We start from the raw sequence: 6,784 nt of genomic DNA, 5'->3' as shown, positions 1-6,784 counted from the left end.
TGTCTCATAGCTGCCAGAAAACGTATATGTGGGAAAAGGTTTTCTTAGATTACTTTAGGTCAAAGACCAGAATATATATACAAGGATTTCTACCCTAGTTTCTATACATACGAAAGACCGAAATGTACAATTGAATATTCACATACGATATATGGCAATATATCGTAATAATAGCTCTCATGAAAAGCTTCCCTTGTGAACCCAAATTGATGAAGAACTACAAGAGACATTCCGTACTCAATCACATCCATTGCAACTAAACCCATGTTGTGTTCTTCATAAGCCTCACAAATTGAGTTTTATTCAAAATAATTATCAAAAATTGCACCACCATGCACTTCATTGTAAAGATCTTCCTCACCAGAAAGAAAAAAATTCTGGTATCGACCGCGATCTGGTGGCTCGAAATTGATCTTCTGATGATGATGAACAAGAGAAATAAAACTAACTTGGTGTCGCTCATTCATGTGGCCATAAGATGAGAGTATTATTGGATCATCTTCTCCAAAAACCCAATTCGTGAACTCTGTTGTTGAATATCTCACCGGATGTTTTTCTCTTTTGAATTTGTCTTGTAGCTTGCTTCTCTTATCACTCCACATTGACAAAAAAAAATTTAAGAGTGTTTGCACTTTCAATCACGTCAACTGCAAATAATACTCTCTTTTCTCCTTGATATGCATCGTCATTTGAATTTGCATCAACTCCGACATTGAGGATTGGCGCTGTAGATAATTTATATAATTCATCGCCATAAACATCATACACGGGCTCGCCGGTAAAGTCTTTAATTTGATCGTAAGAATCATCTGATTCATCTGCAAAGATAAACCGATCGATAAGCTTCTCTCCCCACACATCACCATAAAATTCTGAATTATCAGGCTTGGATCTAGGTTTCCACTGGTGAGTTTCCATTCGCAGATTTCGTAGAGAAGACGGAGCTGGTAACTCGTCACCGATCAACTTATCTTCCGCCCAAAGACTGTCCACTTCTATTAACTTACGAGGTTGTTCTCTCTGCTGTTGAATGGGTTCAAGCAATTGATGTATGGCTCGTCGGATAGAGGACTGACCCCTTTCCTGGATCTCCCGAAGTTGGCATCGCAACTCAGCCCAATCATGGATTGGTTTGCAGCTGCTTTGATCTGGTGTTATGGAATTGAAAGATCTTCTCCTCGGTGGCATGATAAATATGTGTGAAAAAACAATTCCGGACACGAACGTGCTTGCTCTGATACCAAACTGGTGCAGCATCAAGCTGGATAGACTCAAAGACCGTTGATTCATTAGGAATAGCCGTTTGACGAAGACTCGATGATCGTTGATTCCAAAGAATAGCCGTTCAAACGAGGGTTCTTGATAATCGTTGATTCGCGATGAATGCCGATAACAAGGAAGATGAACTGAAAGTTTTAAAGGTTTATTTTAATTAATCAAAAGCTACTTTACAAATAATTCTCATGGCTCTTATAGAAGGAAAGCTATCGCAAAAACCCTAACCTAAATATGATTAAGCTAACGTAAAAACACTTAAAAAGCCCAACAGACATAAAGCCCAATCAAAGACATAAACTAATACGATGAAAGTCCTTAAAGTCGTGATTGATGTGAAGATGCGCTACATCACTTACCTTCCTTACAAAGTGATGCAGTGTACATTCTCTTCCTTATAGAATTTTACCTTTTCATTCAATCTCCTTATTCTGTTGCGATATACAATTCCTAGACGACTAAGGATTTATTCCCAAGTCTATAAATAGGTGATACGTGCTAGGATTAGCGGGTCGCAAATAAATTTATTAAATTTATAAAACCCTAGTATCATGCAAGTGCACAGTCATGCGGTGTAGTACTTAGGATGTCGATCCACATGGAGGATGTCTAATCTGCAAAAAAAATTAAACTGGGATAAATAAGCGAAATAATAAACTTAATATGTTTTTGTTGGTTTTGGTTTTTACGGAAAAAGAAAGGACAAAATAAAACTAGGCCTAATTCTAAACTTAATCGATAAGGGACTAAAAATGAAATAGGGTTGAGTTGTTAAGGACAATCTAAGGATGCTCGATTCAAACTAGGGTTCTAAACTCATAGGAGTCGACACAGACTTCTCCTGTTTACCCTAATCGATATCTAAGTATCTTCCGACTAGTCCCAGGTAGAATATCTTAATCTGTTTCTAGTATCTGCATGGAACTAGAATAGGCACTTGTATGGCTAACCAACTCACGTCACCTTAACCAACTAATCACTTAAACCCGATAAGTAGCTTTCGTCTCTTGCTGCGAGTAAGATCATGCATTACTAATAGAATTCGTTTTTGCTCACATCTTCTCTATAGGTAGCTTACATCTCTTACAGCAACAATGTTCTTCCGAAGCTATGTCCGGCGATCTGATAAATCACTCTTGTGGCTCTGATCAATCATAGGTTCAGAGATTAGTTCATGATTGATGGGCTTGCGGGCCTATGGTTGTTTTTAAACAAGTCCGTTGGTCCTCTAAAAGTTTTAAATTTATAAAACCCTAGTGCCTGCAAGTGCACAGATCTACGTTGTAGGACTTAGGGTGTCGATCCACAGGGAGGATGTCTAATCTGCGAGAAACAACAAACTGGGAAGTAAGCAAAGTCATAAACCAATAAAAGTTTTGGGGTTTTTGGTTAAGAATCCTAAACTAAACCTAATCTAATATTCACGAAAAATAAAATGCAATGCAGGATGAATTGTTAAAAGAATATCTCAAGCATATCGACTCAAACTAAAGACTCTTAAACTCATAGGTGGCGATTTAGACTTCTCCGGTTTACTCTAATCGATGTATGATGGCATTTCCAATTAGCTTTCGGGTGATTTATCTTCATCTGTTTCTGGGAATCTGCATAGAACTAGAATAGACATATGTATGATTAACCAACTCTCGTCACCTTAATCAACTAATCACTTAGATCTAGCAATTAACTCTCGCTCTCATGCTAAACTTAAGATCATGCATTAGACATTGAATTCTTCTGCTCACATCTTCTCTATAGGTAGCTTTCGACTCCTATAGCGACTATGTTCTTTTGAAGCTAGGTACGGATGATCTGATACAGCACTCTCATGGCTCTGATCGATCCTAGGCTCAGAGAATAGGTCATGAATCTACTCTCATGCTTTATGAACAACTTAGAAGAGATGAGATCCAGAATATGGTCTAGAACAATATAAATCCTATCGATATATATGCTTGTCGATATATTCAAACAACTTGACTCTCTGGGACTAATCTACATGATGCAATGAATGATAATAGACATAGAAGAATGCAAAAGAATAAAACAGAAAAACTAATAAGATAAAAAGGAGAAAGAACAATGGATCTGGGGAAGAATCCCCATCTCCATCGCCTAACCCTAAAAAAAAAAAGTTTGGTGGCTCAAAATCTCATTACAGGAGTACACACCCGTTTAGGGCTGCTAAACAATGTATTTATAGGTCCTAGGGTCTTCCAGGTCTCATTTAGGGCTTCTCTGAAGAGGAATGGCGAAGTGGGCTTTGATGTTGGGCCTTGTGGCTCGTCCTAAGGTCCACCGGGGGTGAGAGTCTTCCAAGACTGGTAAAGCATGTGTTCTCCGCAGGGGATAGTCTTTCGGGACTGGTGAACTAGGTCAACTTGTTCTCCATGTATCTTTTGATTGCTATGGAAAGCTGGTTGTCTCCTCTTGATTTTCTCCAAATTTGAGCTGGATCAGACGGTGAGAAAGTCTTCATTTGAGGCTGAACTTCTGACGGTCTGACTCTGAGCTGAAAAAGTAGATTTCTTCCATTTTGTCATCATATTCCCTAAGTTTCCTGAAAAGAGCCTTGAAACTACAAATACATGGAAATCATAATAAAAGTTCCTAAAACTGATTAAAACCTTTGAAAAAGCATTTGAAATCGATGGTGAAAAGTGGCCAAAATCAGGTGCTATCAATGATTCTAACCTCATGCATTAGATTCAACTTAGAAGATATGAGATCTAGAATATGGTTGAGAAAAACTAGCAATCCTAATCGAACATATATCCCTTCCGATAGATCCTTATAACTCAACTACTAAACTAATATAGCATGATGCAGGAAAAGATAAAAAAAAATATGAAAGATGCATAAACTGAAACAGAAAATATAGATAGATAAAAAGAAAGAAAGAAGATATGTCAAAAGTTCAAGGGAAGAATCCCTCTCTTCTTCGTGTAACCCTAAGAAATAAAGTTTGGTGGCTCAAAAACTCATTACAGGAGTACACACCCGATTAGGACTGCGAGTTGTGATGGACCGCAGGTGAGAGTCTTTCAGGACTGGTGAAATGATGGTTCATTGCGGGTGAGAAGTGTGGGACGCGGCCAGAAGGTGTTTTGCCGCGGGTCAGCTGAAGGTCGGACTGGTTGACAAGACAACTTGATCTTCATATATCTTTTGATTGCACCATACGTTGAATTGTCCTGAAGTAAAATGTTATGAAAATTCAGATGGATCCTCTTGAATGTCTCCAAATTTGAGCTGGATCATATGGTGAAAATGTCTTCATTTGATACTGAACTTCTGACGGTTTGACTCTTAACTAAAAATGTAGATTTTTTCCATTTTGCCATGTTTTTCCCTAAGTTTTTTGAAAAGAGTCATGAAACTACAAATATAGAAAAACTATAATAAAAACTACTAAAACTAGTTAAAACATTTGAAAAAGCATTTGAAATCAATAGTGAAAATGGATACAAATACAGTGTTATAAAAGCCATTAGGATTTGTAGAACGTGGCTGTTCTGTAGGGTAAGCAAGGATGAAATCTACAGTTTCAGCCATTAAACCTCTGGCTTATCCCTCGATTACACATTGACAGCGAGCTGCACTTTCAATGGGATCTCTGCAGTTTATGTACTGTATGGTGACTTCCTGCACGTATTCATTACTTCCTCTCTTGATTTTTTAGGTTGAGGCAATGTAAAGTCTTCCTTGTCCAGGTTTCTCTCAAGAGTAGGTCGGACCACTTGGGGAGGAGTAGGTCTGGAGGTTGCTGAGGATGTTCTAAGTCGGTTTTTCCCTCCACAGTTGGTGAATTGGTGAGATAGTAGGGCCTTGAGATCAAGCCTTTTTGGGGAGGTTCTATCGAGGTTCATGGTGGCTCTCTCCTTGCTGCGGGGAGAGACGGAGTTGGGGAGATCTGTTCCTCTGGTAAGAGTGAGAGTCTGCTTGGGTTCTGCATGGGATCTTATTGTGGAGAGGATCCTCCATGTAGTGCTCTCTTGAGTGATGAGAAGAAACTTTAGCACCACCATTTTGTCCCTGGGATGGGCGTTCGCCAAAGTATCTACCGTATCGGTCTTTCCTCTTGCTGCTTCCGTAAGGGCTCAGGCAAGGCTGTACCTTGAGTTTTTTCATCTGTTCTAGGGCGTTGTTCACTCTGACTGAACTTTTGTGGGCAGACTTCTTTCATGTGCGTGAGTTTGTAGCAGTAGGAGCAGTGGTTCTAGAGTCTTTCATACTCCAAGGTTACCAAGGCTTCTCTTCCATCACCAAATTTCTCTATTGTTTCCTTAGTAAGAGCCTTCAGCCTGTTAATCTTAACTTTCATATGCGCTCAGGTTCTGGTAACTTTGTACTCTAACAAGGTACCAATTTCTTTCCCTATTTTGCTGATGAGCTCTTTTTTCTGTAATGGAGTGGGATTTCTTTGAGTCTGATCCAGAACAGGATCTGGGATGGGAAGATTGAAGATATTATCGGTTCCCATTTCTGGAGGATAAGCATCCAGTTTGCGAAGTGGGACAGACGGTTTGCGAGAACTTTTTGGAGGTCATCTTCATGGTCAAACCGAAACTGGAAACAATTATTTATGAGGTCAGATCTGATGGCTTTACCACGGAGATCCCACCATTCGAGATATAGGGGATATAGCCCTTACTCGTTGCACATAAGGGTTTGTCAAGCGGACAATAAGTGTCAAGGCATTTTCTTCAATAAAGTCGGTGGTGTCCACATCAGGTGCTCGGATACATTTTCGTGGTGGGGGAGATGGGGACCGATTGATTTCCTTCCCTTTTTCAGCTTTTGTGAGACGTCGGTTCATGGTGGTCGTAGTAGTCGAGACAAACATGAGAGATTTGAAGTCCGTGGATGAAACCGAAGATGAAAAATGAGGACTCTGAATGCAGGATGAGAAGCAGCTTCCTATTGTAACGAGGTTCAGATGAGCAGCAGGGGATCCATTGGAACAGGGAAACAGAGGAGGCACACAGCCAAGAGGGAGCAGAGGAGCTTACCGGCGGGGGAAAAACGGGCCCTCCGACAAGGAGTCGAAGGGCGGAACCACAGTTTCACGAAACCTGAGGTGGTTTTGAGTTCAAAAGTTTACTATTTTGGATAATACCGGTTAGTTGTACTCAAACCAAGGAACAGATAACAGAGGGTTGAAAAGGAGAATATGTTTGGGAAAGAAATTTGTTGCTAACTTCGGGACTAAGATTCATCCATGAAGTCTGCTAAACCTTAAACTCCAAATATACTTCATGTAAAGCCTTTAGTTAGATTAATAATGTTTGATTTAGCAGAGTTCACTTGAACTCTTGTAAACTTAAACGGAAATCTATAAACTCTAAACCCTAAATTTAATATTTCTCACTTTGTAGTTAACACCCTATACTAAACCTAATATCAAACATTAAAATCTTTGATGTATGCATATGAAATGCATAACTCAAAATTTAACCAACCGTTATAATTACCTAAATAATATTAAACCAAACCCTAAACTATAAGG

Source organism: Eutrema salsugineum, unplaced genomic scaffold (genome assembly GCF_000478725.1).
Source record: "Eutrema salsugineum unplaced genomic scaffold, Eutsalg1_0 scaffold_6, whole genome shotgun sequence".
Taxonomy (NCBI): domain Eukaryota; kingdom Viridiplantae; phylum Streptophyta; class Magnoliopsida; order Brassicales; family Brassicaceae; genus Eutrema; species Eutrema salsugineum.
The sequence above is the reverse complement of the archived record's forward strand: the minus strand, read 5'-3'. Positions refer to the sequence as shown.